Here is a 24,852-nt window from a genome sequence, read left to right on the forward strand (position 1 = left end):
TGGTACCACCTGGTTTCAGATCACTGTCACTGACTGATACGCTGCAACAGCTTGATCTATCCTATCATGCTATCAGGTATTACCTACTAATGCTAATAGTTTTCTCAGAGCAGTAGTGGAGAAATGGCAGGATTCTTCCTGCAAAAATAAGGTGGGAGATAAGGAAGAAGCTTTCTTCTGCTCAGACTCATCACTTAGCAACGCATGGAGATAGCATATTCTATAGCAAGTGCATCTATTCTATACACAGAGCTCCTCGTTCTTCTAATGCCTTCTCTAAGTTTGTGTCTATGTTAAAGAGCTAAGTCACCTTGAAAACAAATACTTGCTACTAGACCTGCACAGAAGATGGAAGTTCTGTGTCTTTAAGGGTTTTTAAATTTTTTCATCAGATCTAGATGAAACATTATCATCAGCAAATTATTTATGTAGAAAAAAAATGTACTATATTATAGTATTTTTATTTTTCATTTTATAGTAACATTCCTAACCTACAAAATACCACTCTACAGATACATTTTCATGGGATTTTGGTTTATCAGGTTGCTGGCTCACAACACAGAGCATGAAGAGAAATTTCTAAACAGTTATGCAGGTAGATTTAAATAATAGAGGAACTGCAGTGTATATGGCTAACAAAATCCTTCAACTGTAGCTAGCCTTCCAGTACAGCAGGAACCTAAGAAATATTTTGAATCTTTGGAACTGGCTTGAGTTAATTTGCAACACAGAAAACAGCAATATCTGAGAAAATAGCTTAATTCATTTATTTTTATTAGAAGCAACAGGATTTCTTAAGGTAAAATCTGGTTTTTGAGCAGTAAATTCACTATAGCCATCTTTAGAAGTAGGTTGTAGTTTTCAGCATATTTTGTACATCCACACAGCAAAAGTATTTTTCTTGCATCTTTTCAATTTGCTGAGTGTGTGATTCTGAATCTTCCCTGCCTTTGTCATTTTTGTAGGTCATGCTTTAACCTACATCTGTAACGTTTGCACAGCACGAACAGTGCTTACTCTACCTTGACTTATCACATTCACTTCCACCACTGTCAATTCAATTGGACAAGAAATGGTTATAGCCTTTTGGAAGGTCACATATGATTCAAGGAGGAATTTCTTACCTATGTGAGAGATGTGCTTTTTCTATGATTTGGGTTAATATAATTTTATCTGATGCCGTAAGATTCAGATAGGCCAGCGACATACTTCAGTGCAGCTACATGCTATCCTCTTCACACCACCTACTCTATATTTATAGCTGAAACCTTTAGTTTATGAAAAGCATTTGTGATAGTCTCATGTAATCATATAGTTATCATCTGCTAAGAGAAAGGAAACAATCTATGCAAACTCTTTCAAGTAAACTGTGTTCTCATGTTTCAAGAAAAGAGAAACCTTGTCATTCCAGTCTTTGCTTTTAAATTGTTGACTCCAAGGATAAAATGTATTAAAGGCTTTTATGAGCTTTAAAGAAAGTGTGAGAGGAATCAAGAGAAGGAGGTCATCTTCCTTGCCAAGTTATGGGCACGAGAGAGATTTACAGTCCCAGCACAGTACACGTCTGTGTGGATGCAATGTTCCTATCCTATGGAGACAGATCAAAGCTGGTGAATGGGTCCTTGAGTGTTTAATTTTTTTTCTTCATAGAACATCTCATCAGCATTGCTTGTGGTCTGGGAGAAAGAACACAGTGATAGCACCAAGATGTTTGTTGGCAGAAGGAGTAAAGATTAAAAAAAAAACCAAAAAAACCAAAAAAAAACAAAAACAAAAAAAAAAAAAAAAACCAAAAAACCCCAACAAACAAAACCAAAAGAAACTAAGGGAGATATTCAAGCCAGCAGCTGGACCAATGGGGTCATGTTCTGATTTGCTTTTGGCAATTAAAGTCTCATCTTTATAACTAAGAGATTTTTATTTACCTCGAAGAACAGTGGGTTTCATTGCCTTTTATGTTGGACAGCTGTACAAACTCTGAAGTGTTAGACTAGTGTTGTCACCCTTGCTATAAACTGTACTGCATTCATCCTGTAGATATTATGCTCTGTGTTTACAAAGAAAAGGCTGGGGTCCAGAAGTTAATTTAAAACATATAGGATACAGTGATCTTTATATAATTGCATATTAAGCTGTTTTTTGTTGCATAAAAATTTCAAAAATCTGTAAGGATACATGAATCCAGATCATTAAATATATATTTTTTGAAATAGAATCTGCAAAAACTCCCTACATGGACTAAATATGTTTTAGATGAAGTAGTTGTATCCAAGTGAGGAAGTTCTGATTGACCTTAGAGCTGTAAAGGAGCTAGACAATGTAATAGCTAAATTATGTTTAAGAATCATGAAAAACTGAATACCAAAGATATTATTTATCCTTGAAGAGGAGAGTATGGAGGACATGGAAAATTATAGCTCACGACACTTAAATTTAATCCCTGCAACAAATCATTAGGCAATCAGTTTAAGTATCTAGAAAGTAAGACAGTGATAAAAACTATAGTTCTTCCAGAGTAAATCAAGCCAACAAGCTTTGGAAAAGGTGTAAATGTACCACCTTTGACTTTGCGATGTACCACACTTTGACTTCTGCAATTATGATTCTTAGATATGACTCTTCTGTGATTATGTGGTTCTCAGAAGCATACTGAGAAAGTGAGGTGAAGATGAAATCTTCATAAAGTTGGTGTGCAATTAGCCAGGAAAATATCACAGATAACATATATTTATCATCAATATTTCAAGGCATCCTAAAAGCTCTAGGATGACTCTTTGGAGCTCAGTTATATTTGATATTTTCTATAGTAACAGAAAGGTTTAATTTATGCTGTTTGTAGCTGATACCATATAGGTATAAAAGAGGGCTAGGAAACCATTTATATTGAGATCAGAATGAAAATAAAAAGTTAGCCTTTGAAATAGACCTGAAGTAATGAAATCAGAAAAGTTACAAAGGCAAAATAATTGTTTAACAAAAAAGGGTATGAGGTGTATACCAGTTCATAAAAGCAAATACTATTTTTGTCTACAAACAAAATGAGGCAGCCACCCTGTTCTCTTTTTACTACTTGTCAAGTCTTGGAACACTACACCATGCTGCCAAACTTGGAGAATATCTAAAAACAACACGTAGAATGCTAGGGCATGCAAAAAACCAAACGAAAACAAAACAAAAAACAAACAAAATAAAAAAAAAAAAAAAGAAAAAACACGCAACCACTACAGTTAAATTTGAGCTTCACAAAATGGGGCAAATGTGGCAGATATGTTAAGAATGAGAAGCTTTGCTGATCATTGTTGGATCACTGGGTATTTTAGCCCAGTGCACAGCACACTGAATCGAGTCAGCATCCAGGATGGGGTGAAAAAGGGTGAGACCTGTATGTTATAACATCACCTGAATGATTCATTATTCTTGGTGGTCAAAGAAGCCATTTTATATTCAAATGAGAGAGCAAAAAAGAATATAAAATTCAGTTCCAAAACTCAGCCCTTATGTTTTTCTGAAGTGCTATATTCCCAATAAATATGTTGTAAATAAATTTTAATTGGGGTGAAGAAATTTAATAACTCTATGGCTTCTGGGATTTAAATATTTCAAATGAACAAGGGAGACACTGGACTGCTCTCTTAGGTATGTAATTTAGTGTGCAGATTTTGAGGAAAGCAAAAGATTTTTTGTGAGTCTTGATGTGATTCTCATCTTCCCATTGGATTTGGTTCTTCAGAATCTCCCAAGCCAGGGTTTTGGATTTTTTTAATAGGCAATATCAGCAAAGTTTTTATTGGTGATGATGCATCATTCTCTGTTGTCTCAGACACACAAAAATTACAAGTGACAGATGGGATTGAAATTGTTGAATTTTCATCTATCTGGCAATTATTTAGCAGAAACATACTTATGTTATGGGGAACTTCCTCACCCTTACTGTCAGTTTATGATCTTCCCAATCTGACCCACCTGCTCACGTTCTACTTGCCTCCTCTTGGGTGATTTTTTGAGAGATAAGAGGTGCCTCCTCACTCAGTGAAGTGGTGTGAGTGGTGAATCAGGTCTCACCTCTCTGCTGTTTTAGAGAAAACTTTACTTGCAGTTTGCTTCTGTTTCTAATACATTGGGGTTCTCTTCTACAGCCCAGACACCGACTGAACAGCAACAAGGATATATCCACTTCTAACATAATAGATCTGCATTTGGGTCCTATATGAGAAGCCCCAGTCTGTGCTCTCCATTGCAGTCATGAATGAGAGACACAGTTCCAGTCTCAAAAAATATCATTACTTTGTTTCTGCATCATATCAAAGATCTCAGCAAGAGCTGCTTCTAGGAGAACTAGGCACATGTATTTTGCTCACATCTCATCAAGTTCTATGCAGGAAATGTAAGCTTTACATTCCCAGTAGAAATATTAATACTGCTATGTTGCATTTACTACATTATACACTACGTCAATTTAACAAAATAAAACACAATATGTTAAACAGTTTAGAGGGAAAATGAGCACAGAGAACACTTCACAGCTAATGGTTTTCGATATTATTCCTGGTATTCAGTGCAGGTTTTCTTAAGGGATTCTCAAGAATTCTGCTGTGTATGTTTCAATGAGACATTTTTGTTCTTGTGCAAACACTCAAAGTGTCAACAGCTTGTGTCAGTTTTGCTAAGCTGTATATGGGGACTGAGAAGTGAGGCTGCAAAACTATAGAGTTCTCCATATAATTTCACAATTATAACCACAGTAAAAACAATAGGGTGTGCAAGGTGGTGCTCTGATGATACCTCTGTGGCAGACAACATAGAGACTAATAACAGTAATACACTTGAGGAGAAAAAAATAAATACCTTCAAGTATAGGAATCATGTAAATAGAACAAAATATATCAGCTCAAGGAATAAGCATTGTGTTCATACATACCCAAAACTTTGGGCTATAAATTGAGAATTCAGTTTTGGAATTTGCGGAGGAAGAAAAAGTACATTAATAATCACAAGACCAAAGCATCCATTTGACACTGAAAAAAAAGATTGCAGGATGCATCAGTTGGGACATTTGTATTGGAGATACAAAAATAGCCACGTCACAGTGGTAGTACATCCTTAGGAGTATCATGTGAAATTTTAGTCATTCTGTTCAGGAAGAAAAAAATTCAGACTGGGAGAGCTGTATGAGAGAACTGTCAAAATTATCAAGGGAAATGAGTTTTTTCATATAAGGACTAAAATAGCCTGATTCATGTGGTTTTCAAAGATAAAATAAAAAAAAAAAGTTAAAAAAAAAGAAAGAAAAGAAAAAAGAAAAGAGGGCCATAAACCCATTCTTTTACATGTATAACATATTGGCATGGGAAAGAATTATATAAGCTCTGCAATAATTTAAAAGAAATGGAATTGATTTGCCCTGGGAATCAATAAAATAGAAGCCTGAAATTACAAGAGTATAGGTATCAAAAAAATGAATAGAAAGTGAATACTTCTGGAAACTAAAATCCTAGCATTTCTGCAATGTGTAATAACAGCTGTTCTGGAAAAGATCACACATTTCACTGTATTTCAGTAAGAGTATTCAACATTATGACAAAAGGTAGTGATTGTAGTTGGACATAACTTCTGTAGTCCTTAACAAGATGAGATGGTAAGCCAGGACTTATGTGACTGGAAGAAGCAGTTTCCATACCATTTGCTTCCTGTATCCCCATCCAGAATTACATTTTGGCCATTCTCTTACCAAGAATTTTCTGGGGATAAGATCCTTTAAAAAATTCCTGTGAGAGAAATACAGAATTTTAATATATATGAGCCCATGAATAAAAGAGTTTTAGCTCAAAAGACTGAATGCCACGAAGTTTTTGACACCATCGTTGAAAAGGTAATATTTTTTAGAAGAAAATATCCTTAGAAGCCCCTCATAAACAATCTAGATATGCTATTCCTAAACAGTTTATATGTATCAGGACTTACATTTAAGGGCTCTTAAACCAAGTTTACGCTAGAATATCTCCACTGACTTCATCAAGATACATCACAAACAGATTTGATGTCACTCAGAATTAAGCCTATCCTAGCTTTAACTTTGAAAAAAACTGGCTGAGCTCATGCAGGGAAATATCGATATAGTAAGTTAAGCAGGAAATTATCTTCTGTGACTGCAACTTAGGTTTTACATGTTTCACCACAAGTGTATGAATGGATATTTATGTAATTTTCAAAGCTCCATATAGCTTATGGCTCTTCATTATAATGGGGTCAGTGCTTTTGATTTTTTTGTTGTAGTAGATCATTTGCATTTTGAGATCTTGTTTTACAAATCCCCAGTTTTTTACAACATTGGGAAAATATTTCAAAATATGTCTGTCCAGGTGCATTTACTTCAAAACTCCGTTTTGCATCTCAAATTGATCACCTATGTAATTTCCATAATACAAACGAAAACACAAAAATAGTACTATTTACTAAGTATGAATTTCACTGGAAAAATAACCATTTCAATGAAAAAAATCAAAGAAAGCAAAGCTTATGAATTTTTTGCTATATCGTAAGAACCAAATCTAGGAAAGCTAGTTCCTTTCTAAAAACAAAAGAAATTTGAAAAAAAGTTGTTATGTATCATGGCTTATACCTGAAGATATGAGAGGAATTATACCTATGAGTTAAGGAAGAATTTTTTTCTTCAGTGCTAATTAATAACAGTATTTAACTAAAATGCCATCAATGCTGCTTTCAAAAAGAGGCTGAATTCTCCATATCTTTCACTATTCCCCCAGCCTGACACACAGTCCTGCCCCCTGCAAAGGTCTGTGCTGTGCAGCACAGCCATGTCCGCACCTCCCCAAGAGGTCAGTGGCAGATGAGTCTGCTCAGAAATGCCCTTCACAGAATCAGCCACAGACCTGCCTTTCCCTGTTCTATTGAGTCGTCTCAAAACATTGGCTTCAACAGGAGTTAAATTTTTATATGAGGTGCTCATCAGAGTTTATTATGCAAATCCTGGATGGAAAAACTGTGACAAAAATCAAAATAAACTTCAGTGAAGGAAAAAAAAAGTAAAGTGTTTTGAGGACATAGGACATGCTCAGCTCGTGAGGTTCAGGGACCATTTACAGCAACATGTAACATACAACAATTAATTTGCTTTGTTTTGATGGCTATATGCTCACAGAATAAATTCTGAAAATTATTAATGAAAAAAGGAAGTGTTTCACTAGTAGTGTGTCAGATTCAAGAGGAATTTGAGCATACATTCTCTGAGGATATTCTGAATCCCTTGTTATTTCATTATCTAAAATTGCAATGGTCATATTTCTTGCCTAGACCCATTCAGGCTCTCTGCTCAAACTGAATTTCATCCATTAAGCAGATTGAGGATGTTCCTACTATATTGTTAGTGTCATTGTCAGCAATGATTCATGTTTAAGAGAATGTGTACAAATCTGAGCAATAGAAGAGAAAGTCAGAATTTTTGTAATCTTTTTACACTCCCAAATGACATGGATCCACCAGGATGCAAAAACATTGCCTGAGTATGTGGTTCTACTTTTCCAAATTAGATGTATCCTTGTATGTTGTTTGGGAGATGTAGATTTCAATTTACTTCCAAGCAAGTGAATTTCAAATAAGACCTTTCAATTCTCATTCAGAAAGTCTGAAATTCTCAATGCCAATGCAGCCTTATGCTCATTCAGGCAGCTCTTTAGGACTTGGACCTCTATAATTTTTTTCATTGGGCTAAGGTTTACAAGAAGAAGTAATTTGCTTTGTTAAAATGCAGGGTAGGTAGAAAACATGAATTAACTTTCCAACACAAATTTGAAATAGCAAATGGAAGGTTCAAGGCTCTTGGAAGCTGAAAACAAGGGCTTTAACTTAGTCTACTCAAATAATGGAGGAGAAGGGAGCAGTTGTGAAGCAGTAGAAGAAAGCAGTGTGATGTCAAAAGTGAAGTTAAGAGATTAGCATTTTCTATATGTCTAGGTAATTAAGGGTGAAAGCAAATTGAGGTGTTAGCTGAAGATCTGGGATTTTTATAACCAGTAGTTTGAATTACTCCTGAGAGTCAAATCCAAGTCATCAAAGTATGTAGCCTTCCCCAGAAAGTGTCATACTGACTTGAGCTTACCAGCTTGAAAACCCGGATGTTTATCATTGTGAGTAAGAACTCAAGATTTGGCCTTAGCTTGGGCAAAGGCAGCCATTTTGTTCATTTTACCACTTCTACACTGACACGTACTGCACTCTAAGTCTAGGTCATAGGCCTGCTAAGCCACCACTAAAAATTTTCTCCATAGTTTTGCTTTAGATTGATCATTTGTACCTACACACAAGAAGCATTGGTGCAACATAATTATGGATTTAGGGAACTTTGTCATCCTTCCTCTATCCTTTATCCACTTTCCTACTCCTTTTCCTCTCATTTTCCTCAGACAGAAAGAGCTGAGAGGGAAGAAATGACAGATGGAAGAGGACGTTCCTACTGATGCAAAGGTTCTCTCATGAGGACCTTACTTCCTAATCTGTCCTGGTGTCCATTTCATTCCCAGCAGCTCTGGTTTTATGTCTGCTGGTGGAAGACATTCTTGAAAAAGCAGTGTTCATTCACTTCTACCTTCTTCCACATGCAATCAAGTTACAAATTACAAAAAAGTTACAAATTCTCAGGAATGTCTTCTATTTGACTGCTATCACCTTAAACAAATTCCTCATTCCAGACCTCATTTTCCTTTGTTTGTTTCAGACCTTGTTTCAAATGACAATTTCCACTATGTTCAATGAGACTTTTCATATTGAAGAAAATATTTCACTTTGAAAAGGAAGGAACATACGTGTTATTGATCTATGATCATTGCTGTAGAATTCATTCTCAAATGTAGCACAGAAATTTCTTTCAAAAGTATTTGCTATTTTGGACAAAAATATCCTAATTAGTAAAATGGTTTTCTTTTTGTAAAAAATGCTCAGTGCCAGCTATGCATGAGAACAAGAAAATAGTACAACCCTTGTGGTAAGATGAGATAAATATGATTTGCTGGGTGTTGAATGATTTGAAACATACCATAACATTGACTGATTAGGGAAAAGACAATAAAATAAATGGTGGAACTTTTTCTTAACTATTTAGTTTTTCAAAAAGCTAAACCACTGTGATGCTATGCAAATAAAGTATGGCTAGCCTGAAGCTGAGAAATACAGCTAATTACGTGCTTTTCTAAGACAAGCCATGCTAATTTGTTCTAATGTTTACATTTCCATTTTAATGAGTTTTCCTATCTTCCACAAAGTTTGTAGTTTTGTTCAAAAATCTAACAAAAAGCATTTATGGTGAAGTTTGCCTTGTAACAAAGGTAGACCTCTATGACCCTGTGATTTTTGTCTGCAGCTTTTTTACAGGGTGTCTTAAGTGAGAGTGAGACCTGGGGACATAAGGAGCACTTTGTAAAGCAGCTCAGTGATATCTGCACAATAGGACACTGATGACTGAGCATACCACTCCTACACTGTAGCTTTGTGTTGACTACTCTTCCTTCTTCCTCAGTGATTACATGATTAAAAATATGCTTTACTTTGGGAGTTACTAAATTGAAATTCAAGAGCAGGAACACAAATCATGAAGATATAAAGTCTCAGGCATGTGTGTATTACAAAGATTTCTGTGCCTGACTGAGTCTTATACATCAACTGATTAACCAAATAATATCTACTACTTTGGACTAATGAAAACCTAACCAGAAAATATACAAGCTGAATCTGCCTTGAAATTCAGCCAACCACTAGATGCCAGGTTTGAAGGTAAAGAAAACTCACACCTGAATGGTAGCACAGAAGAATGACAATCCCATCAAACAGGTTGGGCTAGTTGTGAACAATACACCAATACCAAGAAATAGTTTCTTTGAGAGAAAGAAATGCTTTTGAGGGATGCTGACTTCTAACTGGAGGTAAAACATTTTATAAAATATAAAATTGATAAGCCACAAAAAGTAACAATAAAGGAGGGCTGAGGGACTAACATGACTGCCAAAGAAAAATCAGTACTTTATTTCAGTAACAGCTCTTCTTTCAGATTTTTTGATTAGTTTGGATACATCTTTTATTATTTTATGGATCACCTGTTATCCCTTGGAATAAGGAAAGTGTCAGTCCTAAATTTGTGTAGTGAAGCCTACTAATGTAATATATATTTCCTTCCACAAAATTATGGTAATGAAAGCAGAAAACCAACCATTTCTCTCTGTTGAGAGCTTTGTAACAAGCTGGCTCCTAGATAAGGGCCACGGCCAGATTAATCTGCCTGAGATACAAACAGGAGAAATGTAGAGGATTTTGTAGATAGTTAGCTAGCTAACAAAGATCATGCTGGAAGCAAGAAGGAGACGAAGATAAAAGCGGCAAGGTCACTGTGCCCTTGCCGAAACTTGAGGTTGTGGGAGAAGCTCGTTAGCTAGCAAGAATGAAGGAACGATAGTAGAAACCATAACAAGGTGAACACAAGAATGTAAACGTAGACGCAGTTGACTGATAAATGACTAACCAATGATGAGCTCAATTTTTGCAATATGCATTAGCCTCATTAACACTGCTATAAATGTGTGTGCCTATTCAATAAACTTTTGAGACTTGTTGTTCATCATCTAGTGTGCAAGTCTTCCTTCTCCATCATCTCTCAGTGATTATTACCACTCCAGAACAAAGTAAGTGAATTAAATATTGTATTATGCATATTTAGAATTTAACCTGATCCTCTTCGTCAAGAGGTACAGAACATTTATGTATCTAAATCTGTACACTTGAGTAATTATCCAATAGCCATAAACAAGAGTTCAGCCAAGTGGTAATTATCTGTACAACAAGTTATTTTTAGGAGACTGAATGTTCCCTATACTAGGCAGATAAATGTCTTCAATTATGCTCATGATAAGGTTTGATGAAAATGAAGCTTTATGAATTTTTTCCGCACCTCTAACTTTGAGATTATTAATACGACTTTTGAATTCATCATTCATTTCTCTGGCATTCATAAGTGTTCCCTATCATATGCTTGCTCTTCCCCATGTTTATGAATGTACACACACACACTCATTATTTGGGTCCCTTAACTGTCCATCTCTTTGTAGTAGAGAGACAAAACATGCTCAAAGCAAGTTATATGAGGAAAAAGGTATTCAATCCTTCATTATCCTTCTGAGTTCCTGACGATGTTACTGAGAGCAAACCCCCCATGGACAGGAGACCCTGTAAAAATAAAGAGAAAAAAAAAAAAAGAATTCTTCAGTGCATACAGGACTGTAATGATTTATTGCTAGCATTCTCTCTGTCGTGATTTGGTTTATTCTACACCAGTGGAAGCATTGAGGCTTCACATCAAAGTTCAAAAGCAACTATTCTGGGGACTCTGCAATGTCAGTCATAATGATATGTTTGCAAATTACCATCTTGAACAGGCTACAGATTGAATAAAAATAATAATAATAATTTAGACTTGTGTATTGCCCCTCCTGTTATACATGCCTGTCAGTAATAACCATAAATAGCTGTAGTAAGTGACATTTTTATGAATTTTAAAAAATAAATATTTAATAAGCACCCTAGGTGGCTGGCCTGCCTACCAGGCCACCTTTAAAGACAATCTCTGAATAACAGACCAAGCAATCTACTTGATTCTTTCTTTAATGTCAACGTTATAGTGATCACTGGATCAAAGTTACAATACATGTGCTAAAAAAACACTAAATTTCTCTTTGGAAGCACCACTTAATTTTCACTTTAAATATTCAATTTATGAATTGGTTTCTAAAAGCTATAAAATCTTCAAGTATAAATGTTACACCTTGGAATTTAGCTTACATATAGATGTTTTTTTTTTTGGGATCATGTCATTCTGCTGGGATGAGAGGTATCAACTGGGCAACTGGGTTATTGTCAAGTGTTTACTAGAGCTCCCAGGCCAGACACTACCATCTCCTCTGATCCACATATGTTTGATTGTGTCAGTGCTCCCTACCCCACTCTGTCTAAAATAAAAGAGAATAAATGTAGTGGTTTATAGACTTCTGCACTTTAGAAAGGTGCACTGAGTTCATCCTCTAGCCCAGGAGAAAAGCAGTAAGGCATGATGTGATAAGAATAGACACCTTTTCATTCAAAAGAGAGTGGCTTTATCCAGTGTGCCTCCAGAATTATCGCTGTCCCAATTACTGCTCCCTGAACCCTAAGTGAGTGCTCTCCATGGTGGTCTGATGTCTGCCTAAAATTACAGCAGAGAGAATGCTAGCAATAAATCATTACAGACAGCCCCAGGACACTGCTCACAGACCTGAGTTCTGGCCCCATTTAATTTAATAATCCCATAAAACAAGGTAGCTGAAACTGAGAGCCAGTTCCAGTGCCAGGACTACTTTCATGGCAAATGGGGTGGGTGGAGCAGAAAGTTCCTCTTTTATTAGGGAACACTCCTTTTCCTCATCTGGCATCAAATGCCCAGATCTTCACCTCTTCTCATTTTCCCTTTACTACGAAGAACGCAGGTAATGGCCGCTTGCTTCTGCCCCAGACAGCTCAAAAAATCTGCTGTATGAAAAAATGTCATTCCACTGGAGATCAATCCACACAGATGTTAGTAAGATTTTATATAAAGATATCTCTTTGCTTTGAACTAAATTATTTGGAGATTTATGAAAAAGTTCTTTTGCTGCACTTAAAAATAAAGAAGAAAAGAGAAAATAAGATAACCAGCAACAAGAGGGGAAAACAGAAATATTATGTATTCACAATCAAGTGTACAAAATAAGGAAAAAATCTCAAATAAAGCTGCCTGTGATTTTATTTTTTATGTTTAACTATAAGAATACCAAGAAATGTTTCTAATTTCATTACTTACAGTGTTCCAGGGATGTGAAAGAAGAAGCATGTAATAATGTCCTCAATAGACACATCACCTCATTTCAATAATAGTAATTATTAGTAACATTTAAATAGTAATGCAAAGCATTAGTACAGCAGCTTAAATGACAAGGGCATATTAACTGTGTGCAGGATGATTTGATGTTGTCCTCAATTTTGGCACAACAATTTCACATTTGACTTGGACACTTGAAACTTGGTTTTGGAAGTAGCTAACCTTTTAGAGAAGTTGCTACTTGTGAATTTTATCCTGTTCATTCCTACGTTCAAAATGCAGGAATTAAACTCTGAAGTCATCTTCAGGGAAAATGCATAAATGGTAATGTCATTATCATAGAATCATAGAATCATAGAATCATAGAATCACAGAATCATAATGGTATAGGTGGGAAGGGATCTGAAAGATCATCTTGCCCAATCCCTCCCACTGTGGGCAGGGACATCTTCCACTAGACCAGTTTCAGGCTCTCAAAGTTCATAACATTTAACCTGGCCTTGAACACTTGGAAGAATGGAGCATACACAACTTCTCCAAGCAACCACTTCCAGTGCCTCACCACCCTCACATTAAAGAATATTTTCCTAAGATCTAACCTAAACCTATTCTCTTTCAGTTTGTACCCATTCCCCTATGTCCTGTCATTACATATGACCCTTATAAATAGTCTCTCCTAATTTTTTTATTGTAGGCTCACTTCAGGTGCTGGAAGGCTACAATTATGTCACCATGAAGGCTGAACAATCCCAATACTCTTAGCATTTTGTCACAGGAGAGCAGCTCCTATTAGGTTCTTCCAATAAACACAAATTATTAAAGTCGCTAAAAATTCTGTTACTTCAGATTTTGATATAAGGAAGAGATAAATATTGTTATCCACTTAAGCCCTTAATGGGGTCAGATCCTACATAATCACAAAGAAAGACGACTCATCTTCACGTCCTCCAGTCAAGGGTTAGTCATTGCTGTGCTTTGTGCACGAGATGCCTTTTGCTACATGTGTAACTTGGAAAAGAGATTATGGCAGGACCCATGTTTTTCTCAGCTCCAGCCAGCTTCACAAGGAATATACTTTGAGCAAAGGTATGTTGAATTCTGCAGTATGCTGAATTCACTTAGAACATTTTGAAACATTTTTTTGCAGTGCCAGTTGGTATATTTTCTAAAGCTTTGTACTCTACTTTTGTTTAATTTAAATTTCTTGTTGAGAAACAAAAATTTCTCTTTATTTTTTCCATCTGTCTGACTGATTCTGGCTTATAAATTGAAAGTTCTGCCAGTCATAAATTACTTCACTCTCTCCAGCAAGACGCTGCAGGACACTCTCTGACAAAAAGGTAAATTATTTACATTATTCTAATTCCATCAGTCTTTATATATGGGCTAAAACAACATTATGATTTATTAATAAACTTCTTAAAGAAGGCCATCAGACCATTAAAGAACATAAACTATTTATAAGGGAAAAAAATTACAACTATTGTTTTTCAGCATAAACATTTCCAATTGTCAGGCTTTGTGTTTGAAAAGACAGCACTCAGGAGGAAAAAATTTGGAGGTAAAACAAGACCAAAATTTTATTCTCAGATTCCAGGTTATTCCAGTCTGGTGTTGTAAAACAAGAACCCCTTAACACCAGTGTAGAACAAGAACTCCTTAACACCAGTGTAGTATTAAGAAGGAGGCATTCTTTATTCAGCTGGATGCTCGTGGGAGCGCCTCCTCCAAAACATTGTGCATACTGAGTACAGAAAAACCTCCTGTTTAAATACTGTATTTTACATACATATTCATAGGTTTTTCCAAAGGAAACACACATTTAATAATCAGTTCCCCAAAGTCACTGGCATGTGTCCCTTCCCATGAGCAGATGTTCTTCTGTCTCAGGGGTCTGTTTGGTGGTCCCTGGTGAATGGTGACCTCAAAGTCATATTTACCTGCTTGGTAAACTGGGCTGATTACTCCGGTTCTTCTTCTTGGTTAATGTTTAACATGATGGTACAAACTAAGCCTCGTGTAGCTCCACAGGCTAGAGGATTTTGAAGAATAAGCATTGTGTTAACCCCCCAGATGTGTGATTTATCTGCAGTCCCTGGAGGGCCAGACACTACTGCAAACAGACATGTCCTGAAGGAAGCAGAAGTGCATTGGAAGCCCGTGCTGGAGCAGGCTCCAGCCAGCATCTGCAGCCTGTGGATAGAAGTCCACACAGAACCAGGTTTTCTGGACAGAGCTGTGACACGTGGGGGAGTCATGCTAAAGCAATTCGCTCCCAAAGGACTGTACGCCATGGAAAGGCCTTATTCTGGACAAGCAAGGAATTTCCATTTAGAAATTCTGACCACAAAGCCCATTCCATATCGCTCTGTGCTCACGCTGTTATTAATTGGCAATAAATTAAAGTAATCTTCTCTGACCTGAGGGTTTTTTGCCCATAAGGATAACTGGTGAGTGATGTTCATGTCCTTATCTTAACCAATGACTTTTCCATCTTCTCTCTGTGTTCTTGAGAGGAGAAGTAGTGAGATAGCATCTGGGTAGCAGCCAGACAAGGTTAACCTACCACACTTATCCTAATGAAATAAAGTTGTTCTTGGTATTGTGCCTAGGATGAATGGAAGCAATTTTTAAAGCTTAAAGCTTTTCCATTCTCCATGAAAATATGTGCAGAAGTTTCTTAACTGATCTTTAATTATCGACAGAAATTTCCTCTGCTGGCTTATCGCAAAACTTTTAGTCATTCTTGAAATCTGGACTGATGTGTTGCCACAAAAACTGTTTTGTTTCCATAAATGAGAGGGGAACATTGTGATCAGGAGGAGTAACAGATCAGCAATGACACCAGCAGTCAAGACTCCATATATTGAAGTGTTTGCAGTGGTACATGAAAAAGCTTGACAGTATTGCTCCTGGCTCAGAGGCAGGAATCGGTTGCCAAATACAGCAGAGTTTTTTATTATTATTTGTTCTGTTTGATAGCCAGAAATCTGTCTTTTTTTTTTTTTTTTCTTTTTAAATGCTGGACTGCTTTTCCATTAATTGAATGGATATGCTCTCACTGCTGTAGTGTTTCCCAGCTATGTCCTGAGCTAAAAACAGTATGGAAAATATTGCTTACCATGGCAGAACCATAGCCAGATATTTTTATTTAAAAACTTGCATTTATGAGTTGTTTTTCATGATGCTATTTTAGATAATATCTTCAATTTCCCTAGTCCAATGTATGGATGCATTCCTCATGGGTTATCCTTGGCTGCTGAGGTGTGTGACTATCCTTCTAAGCTAGTGCAAAAGGAATGGCTAACAGTGCTTTCTAACTGAGCTGCAGCAATGGGTTTTGAATGCTGCCAGGACCCACTGTGAGGCTGCACACAGGTAGGGACTGGTGGGAGCACTGTAAGGTTTTTCTGCTGCTTGAGCTGTGGGGGCTCCATGTGTGCAGCGACACAGAAGTATTTTCCCCAGGCAAGGTAGAAATTGGTAATGTGGGAAGCTCCTGGGAGCAGATTTCAGGAATGGTTTTAAGCGATCCTTTGTGACAAATCTTGACCTTCAAGATCTCAAAGGTCTTTTCCAACCTAGACAATTCTGTGCATGATCTATTAATATAAGGAAATGATCACATTAGTGTATGCAACTCTGTCCAAAAAAGTCCATTGTGTTTGTGAGGAAGGTGTTCATGATCCCACTCAGTTATATGTGAGACCATTATACAACTAACAACCCCATATTTTTTACCAAAAGCTGTAGTGTTCATCATGAACAGACAAGACCGCATTTGCAAGGTGCCTCAATCATTATAGACAGTGTAGTAATGCTTTCCAGGTTGCAATTTGGCACGTAACAGCTCAAATAAATTCTCCTTGTTAATTTAACTTTCTAAAATCTCCCCAACACTAACAGGCCTGATTTACTAATTGCTTTTATTACCGAGGAAAAGCAAAAAACAAAAAACCCTTAAACTCTGCTTTCATTGGGACATAAGCACAGCTTTTTAGAAGCTGACAGTTCAGATGAAAACCTCACAGGAGGTCAGGAACCCTTCCCAGTATTGTGGACGGAGTGGTCAAGATAAACATAGATTTCAGGGCAGATATGACAGTCTGTTCCCAAAGGCTAAGTTAGTTAATAACTCGTGGTCTTTCATAATGCTCTGCAGAGCTTTCCTATCACTTCAGTTGTGAAGGAACCATAAGACATGCACAAACTAAATGTCATATTAATTGTTCTGGAAAAAAGAAATTAGACAAAAAAAGAAATAAGAAAAAAAGAAATACAACAAAATGCTGTTGTATTTGTCTCTCTTCATCCACTAAATATAATTACACAAGCCCGCATCCTGCCACACTTACAGTTAATAGATTTTCCAGTTTCTCACTTGCATCAGTCAAGCTGTAATTTATTTTACCATCCGTTAAAGAAAAAAACCCCAAATCTAAGTACTTGCTATTCCACAAAATAACATCAATATTGTAAACATTGTGACAAAAAATTGTCTTAATTTAAATAAAATAATTTAATAATAAAACCAAGACAAGAACCTATTAAGGTTTTCTTTCCTTAACTCACTTTTAATGTAAGAACTAGAACCCAGCAGAATTGTGCTTTAGCGTATATGTTTGGTATAGCCATGATGATCTGGAAAATAACTTGTTATCAAAATTAAATCTTTTTTAACAAAAAGAAATTATAAAAACAGCAGAGGCAGTTTTTCTAGTTTGGATGAAAATTGCCGGAAAGAGGACACAAATGAAGAAAGAAAGAGGTCTGATAACATAGCTTGAAAGGTCGTGATGGGATGAAACAAGAGAAAAACAGTTACTCTGAAGAAACTGATGTGAGGAAAGACACCAGAGAGCAAAATTGGTATCAAAGTTCCAAACACTCACTACTTAAAGAGGACATGAAGGTGAGCATACAGCTTATTGTCTTCAAATTCTGGTATGTCTCATTTAATAAAATACGAGACTAAAACTTCTTTGAATATGAGAGGGCTAAGAAATTTTTTTTTGTTTTTCTTTAAAATAAATTCCTGGGTGTGGAAGTCCATAATCTGTTTTCACACATGCAATGTGATATATATGAAAATAAAAACATTTTCTCAATAAATGTTAAAAAAAAATTGAACAGTTGACACAGTAAGATAATACAAAAAAAAAAAAAAAATAAACAAAAAAAAAGCCCTCACTCTGCTCTTCACAAGGATTTACTCTTCTCTTAAGAAATAAGGTATCTTGTATTAAATTGTATTATCATACTTTAAACTATGCTAAATTTTACCAATCTTCATCATTTTCCTTGATTTCACTAATGTCTAATGGTGGTGTAAGTTAGTCAAGACCTAGCGGAAAGAGGGAAATATTATTTAGGTAATAAAAATTCTATTTGTAATTTCTCAGCAGAAAATCTGACAGCACTGTCTAGTTATCATCTCCAACTGCACAAAACCCATAATAACCAGCAAATATGATGCCAAGCAAAAAATCAATATCAGTAAAAATAACATTTTACCTATTTCTCCTCTCATCTCTGTACTTGTGTTCTTTGGTTAGTATTACTGTTGCTGAATGAAGACAAATATTCACCAAAAGAAATCCCTCTTAATTTCATGTAAAAATCTTTTATTGCCATAGGACATTGACCTTTTTTTAACTCTGTAACTCAAAAAAGTGAGCGTATGTACCAGGTTCATTTTATTATTTTAATTGTGAAACAAGGCCCATACAGCTTTGACTACTGTCAAATTTACTATTGACAGTTATTTTGGATGTTGTAGGACTGTGGATATAAAGATTTATACTGTATATAAGGTTTACTGTGGTGAATTCAAACTAGTGCTTTGAAATGATATATGTAGTTCATAAAACCTGCATTTTAAAATTTTATGTGAGAAGATTTACACAGTTTCTCCTGTGACACAGCACTACTGAAGTTTTCAGGATCAAAACTGTTTAAACACTGAACATATGAAAAGAGAATAGAGAGTAAAGAGAGTAGAGAGTAAAGACAGTAGAGAATACTGACTGGTTATAGGATCAGGAAAAATTAAACAAATTTCAGGTGTCTTTATACATTGAAGAGATTAATACCTTTAGCAACACTTTCTGGATGAGTTGCACCATTTATAAAGAGAGGAATTATATGGAAGTCATTGGACTGCAGGATCCAGACTTTGTAGGACAAGGCTTTCTTTATGCTTGTTTATGGTTTATGTCAGGGTTTACTCCCGTCTGACAAACTACCCACAGAGCTGTTTGCTCGTTTCCTGCCCCTCTCCAGCAGCAGTGGCATCAGGGAGAGAATCAGAAGGGTAAAATTAAGAAAACTCATGGATTGAGATTAAAACAGTTCAATAGCTAAAGCAAAAGCTGTGCACATAAGCAAAGTGAAACAACATTTCATTCACCTCTCCCCATGGTCAGGCAGGTGTTCAGCCATTCCCAGAAAAGCAGAGCTCCATCACTTGTAATGGTGCCTTGGGAAGACAAACATCATCACTGCAAACATTCCCTTTTCTTTTCGTTTACCCAGCTTTATATCATAAACATGACACCATAAGTTCTGGAATGTCCCTTTGGTCACTGGAGATCAGCTCTCCCAGCTGTGTCCCCTCCCAGTTCCCTGTGCTCCCCCAGCCCCCTCGCTGGTGGGGTGGGGTGAAAGGCTGGAAAGGCCTTGGCTCTGTGTAACTAAGAGGCCTGCTCATCAATAACTAAAACATTTCTGTCTTCCCAACATGGTTTCCAGAATAAATCCAAAACACAGCTTCATATCAGTAACTATGAGGAAAATTAACTCTACTCCAGCCAAAAAAAATCCAAAAAACCACAAATAAAGAGCAACTTTTTCCCTATGTGACTGTGCCCTCTCTCTAGCATTTGGAAAATAAAAATCCCACAAGTTCATTTAATTGTTAGAAACATGAACTAAATCTCACAAGAATGGATTATTTGTCCTTGCCAAACGCTGAAAAAATTTCAAAATGAGACAATTCTACATTTCTAGCTAATGCTTTTATCCATTTATGCTTAACTACTGATCCATGGCAAGAGAAGAAATTATTTCATTGCTGTGAGTCTTCTTTTGACTTTGGCAAGTTTCCCTAGAGGATTCTATCCAAGATTTTCTCTTGTGAAGCCATGCAGATTCTCCTATCCAAGATTTTCTCTGGTGAACCAATGCAGAGTCTCCTGCATTTTTTGTTAGTCTATGCACAGCAGCTATGTCAAGTAAGAGATGTAAGAGAAGTAAATTCAGGAATAAAATTTAGAATATTCACAAAACTTAGGAGGACAAAATAGCTTTTTGGACTAAATTACAGCCTTGTGTCAGGCAAGGAAAAATCTAGCTATACTAGAAAATGAATGAATCATAGAAGCAAAATCACTAATTATACTCCTTCTTTGCAAATGAAAGTCTGTACTGCCAACCTAAGAAAATAAGCAAGAACACCAGAATCACAACTGATTTAGAGAGGGTGGGAAGTATATTGATAAAGACCATGTTCAAATTTCCTATTCCTTTTGCCCTTCATCTCATTCAATAGTAGATCAGTAGATAGTAGCTGTTGCTTGCTCAGATATTTCAAGATTCAAAGAGGCAGAGGTTATAGTTCTTCTTTTTGGCTATGATCAAGCATAGTGCTATTCCAATTATTTTTGGCAGAAAACCCACATACCTGTATGATGCTGATTTCTTTTTTTTTTTTTTTTAATACATAAATTGAAAAGAGATTTGTCAGTGAAGTTGGGAATTTGTATAAAAAGTTAGAATTTTGACTGTAGTTTGAACTTCCTTAACTTTTTTGTTCTGGTGAGAAGTTGATTTTTATATATGGGAGAATACAGAAAAAGTCCTTCCATGAACTAACAGTCATAAAACAGCAAAAAAAAGATGTTTCAAAAACCTTCACTGAATGATTATGCAAGCAGTAGCAACAGCAAGATTTTTATCTCCATTAGAAAAACCTGTCTTGTATCTTGTAAAATAACCTTAAGTGTTCACATTCCTGGGTATAAAGTCTTAGGGGAAATATTTAAGCTTATAAGACACCCATAGAAAGGACACTGTCCCTAGAACTTCAGAAATAACTGGCTAACAAATTCAAATCCAACGGCAAATATTAAGATTTCCACCCATCTGTTTACACTCCACTTTTTCCCCACTGTCTTCACATAAACCTGAATAACTTTGCAAATGCCTCTGCAGAGGAATGCAGACAACTGTCTTCCTGCAGACGCTCCCTCTGGACCAGGAGCATGCTTGCATTCTCCTGTACCTGTGAATTTAGACCCTGAAAAGGAAATATGTTAACTTGTGCTCAGTGCTACACTGACATGAACTAAGTCCCCACTGGATCAAGTCACAAATGGGAAAATATGTTTACATAAAAACCTTTACAAACAAACATAAAGGTATTTTTTATTAAGAATAATAATTGCTAATGGTAATTCTTCTCCAGAAGGCAACAGTTGAAAGGGGTTTTTTGTTCTAGCATGCTGATTGGCAAAAATGTGTTGAGACTGTTAAAGACAGCTTTGAAGCAACTTAGGAGCTTCCCATCTTCTACTTTAGATTTCACAAGATGTTGCCATTCCCCTCATGGCCATTGTAAATGCTCCAGGGACTTTTGGTCCAAGAGATATGGTGGTTCAGCTCACTGAGGCTTCCATTAAATATGGTACTATTCATCCAAGGAGAACAAATGATCCCTCCTTTGACTGACCGCAGACTCTTTCCTGGAGGAACTTTTCCTGTCAAGCCACTCCATTACAGAATCAATCAGCAATTCAGTGCCTTTTTTATACTTCAGTTTTAACAAGGTCTCCTCCACCTTTCTTTATGCTTCGTCATGCTCTTCTGTGTCATTCTGTGCTAAAAACAAGCACTTTTGTTTGTAATGCATAAGAATTTGTGTATTCCTGTTAAAAATCAAAAATGAGTGGTGGGGACAATGAAAAGGATCTGCTGAAACAAAAATATTTAATCATATTAATAGCTGCTCAGGATCCAGCTGCTGAGATTACAGGTTAAAATTCCCATTTCTCAGGTGAAGCTGTGTAGTGAGAGAAGTTAGGTGGTTGGATTTCACTGAAAAAGTGCATACAATTAAAATACCACTATTTAACAGCAGTTAACACTATTAATTCAGGAGTGATTGTTGTATGTATTTCAAGGACTTTGTTTAATTTGCTTGAAATTCAAAGATATCTCCTAACTCCTTGATAGGTTGTCTAAAAAATGATAGAAAAACTAAGGGAAAATGTTCCCTCTTCATGAGGATGTACCCTTCAGAAATATATAAAAGACAGGTGTCAAATTGTCATTTGATGAAAGTATTTGCTTTTGTCTTCTCCTTCCTTTGTGTCTTCCACTTAGTTGTACCTCATCCATCACACTGCCTGTCCCACCTTATTCTCCTTCCAATGCTTGAGGAACCTGGCTGTGTCTGAGATGAAGAGAAAGTAAAGTCAGGAGGGTTCTTCATTTTTTCCATGTACCAGCACTAAAAAACGTTTAGCCTCTATGAAAAGAGCTGAATTTTTTTTCAGTAGAAGTTAAAAGGGAACATACTGGGGAGAAAAAAAAAAAAAAGGAAGCTCTACGAAAACTTCAGCATCAGTTCTAAGTTTATATTGTAGGCACTGCTTTTCCCCTAACTCTAAGGATCTCAGATTTCTTTTAAAAGAATGTTTCCACAGCTTTGTATTCTTTTTTGAATTTGGAGCATTTTTAACTCACCAACTCAGTGCAAAGATCAAGTTTTTTATTTTATTAGGAAGTTTATTCTAGAAAAGTTATTTTTTATTTTCAGGAAGAACTTTAACAGTTTTCCACAGCAAGTTTAGTAGTCACATGCAAAATGGATACTCTGTAATATTGAGGAGGAAAGGTGGTTTCTAGCAAGTGGCACTAGATCCATCTGCCAAGGAACAGTCATATCAAAGTTCTTGCTTTCATATGGCTTCCTCTGGGAAGGGACATTCTTTATACAGAGCCCTAGTCTACTTGCAGGCACATATGTTATTCAAAATGGTGCCATATAGTCACTTGGAAATGAGTCTTCTGCCACGGGGTTAGACGGAAGAAGAAAAAAGCACTCTGTCTGTTTATTCACTCTCCCTGTTCCCAGTTTCCCCGCTTCCCCATTTCCATGTTTGTGTGCCTCTCCATCCTACACACAAAGGAACTGTGATGACTTATGCTGGGCTACAGAACATTTGTGCATGTATCTAACTTTTTAGCTGTATCTTTCTTTTTGTTCAAGAAATCAAGTGCTGGCAGTCTTTATTTCTTTTTCTTTCTGGCAGTCTTTATTTCATTTTTCTTTCTATTTGCAACTGGTCTGCAAGGCAATTCCCTTTCCATCTAACACACCAAGGGAGAATGATGCCTCTTGTACGGTCTCTGGAAATTCACAAAAATACATCGTGAAATGCTTGAGACTCAAGATTTAAAGCATTTGTAGTTATGTGACCTAAAAAATCTGCAGGTGCCAGCACAAAGTATGTAGCCAGGCTGACAGAAGTAACCAGCTCCTGCAATTAAAGAGCAGGTAGTCTCATTAATCACATAAGGTGAAAAGACATTAATCTTTATAAAATAATTTTTTCACTTACATATAATTTACCTAAAATCTTCTTGTATGTTTATGACATGAGTGGACTTTGCATCATACGTTGACTCCATGAGTGGCTGCAAAGATATTTTTTTCTCTTTTAAGAGGTATCAAATAAGGAAATCAGTAGAAAACTGCTGTCAAGATTTTGGACAAAGGAGGAGGGAAGCAGCACCAGGGTTATTGTGCTAAAAACTTTCTATAGTGTGGTGCATGGGAGGAGGAGCAGAGCGAAAGCTTTCAGATGCTGAATGCTCAGGTACACAACTCGGGCAATCTCCTTCCCTGCTGGAGCTTTGTGACCCTGATGCATGCATTTCTGTGAGTGCCCAAGGGGCACTAATTAAAGACATCCAAATAATTTGTAGTTACTGTTTCTAAATAGAAGACATACCTGGTTTACATAGAACCATATCCTTTCACCCTTACACTGAGTTTGCAATACCTTGGGGACCACTGGCAATGTAAGTAGATGATTAATACGAACAGTGTGGTGGAATTTGGTTCTAGATGATGGTGCTAAAATATTATTTCTACTAAGTAGAACTACATTAGGTGCAATCTAGTACCATGACGGAGATCCAGAGGATGTGGGAAGCCTTTCATGATTCCAAACATAAGGGCTCAGCTGCTCAGTGTAGGCAGGAGCATGGTACGTTCAGAGGCTGCTAAGCTATGCAGTCATCATAAAGGAAGAAGTCCATAATGAAAGCTGTGAAAAATCCAAGAAATGGGGTTTTTTTGCACACATTAGGAGATGCAAAAGCACATGTTGTATTTGCAGAACATTATTCTTAAACTCTGCAGGAACTCCACTTATAAAATATTTAAGTCACTGTGGTTATTCCTGAGAAGATAGGAAAGAAAAGATCCTTTTCTAATCCTAAAATGTCCTTTGGAAAACTGGGCTAGGAAGAAGTATCAGAGAAAGTGCAAACAGGATTGTTTCTTTATACCTGGTGACCTTCAAACAGATACAGTCTGAGAAATAACACATGCGAGGAAAGAAACTGGGATATATTCAGAATTAAGAGAAAATTCTGAAACAAATAGGAGGAAAAAGGTGCCATGAAGGATAGAATTATTGCATTAAAAATTTCTGCTGAAACTGTGTAAACCACTAGCAAGTATGTTAATGGGATAATGGAAATATTTGCCTTTTTTATAACATCTTTATTTTACTCCAATTTTGACAGTCTTTGTGGTTGTGCAGTACCACCATCTAGATCATCCATTTCCATTTGCTTTTGAAAAGTCACAAATTTCCACACAGTGGGGATGAAGGGAGCAGACCATTGGTGTTGCAGTGTGAGCCAACATAGTAAATTTAAAATGTAATAAA

Source organism: Onychostruthus taczanowskii, unplaced genomic scaffold (genome assembly GCF_017590055.1).
Source record: "Onychostruthus taczanowskii isolate IOZ18803 unplaced genomic scaffold, ASM1759005v1 scaffold54, whole genome shotgun sequence".
Lineage (NCBI taxonomy): Eukaryota > Metazoa > Chordata > Aves > Passeriformes > Passeridae > Onychostruthus > Onychostruthus taczanowskii.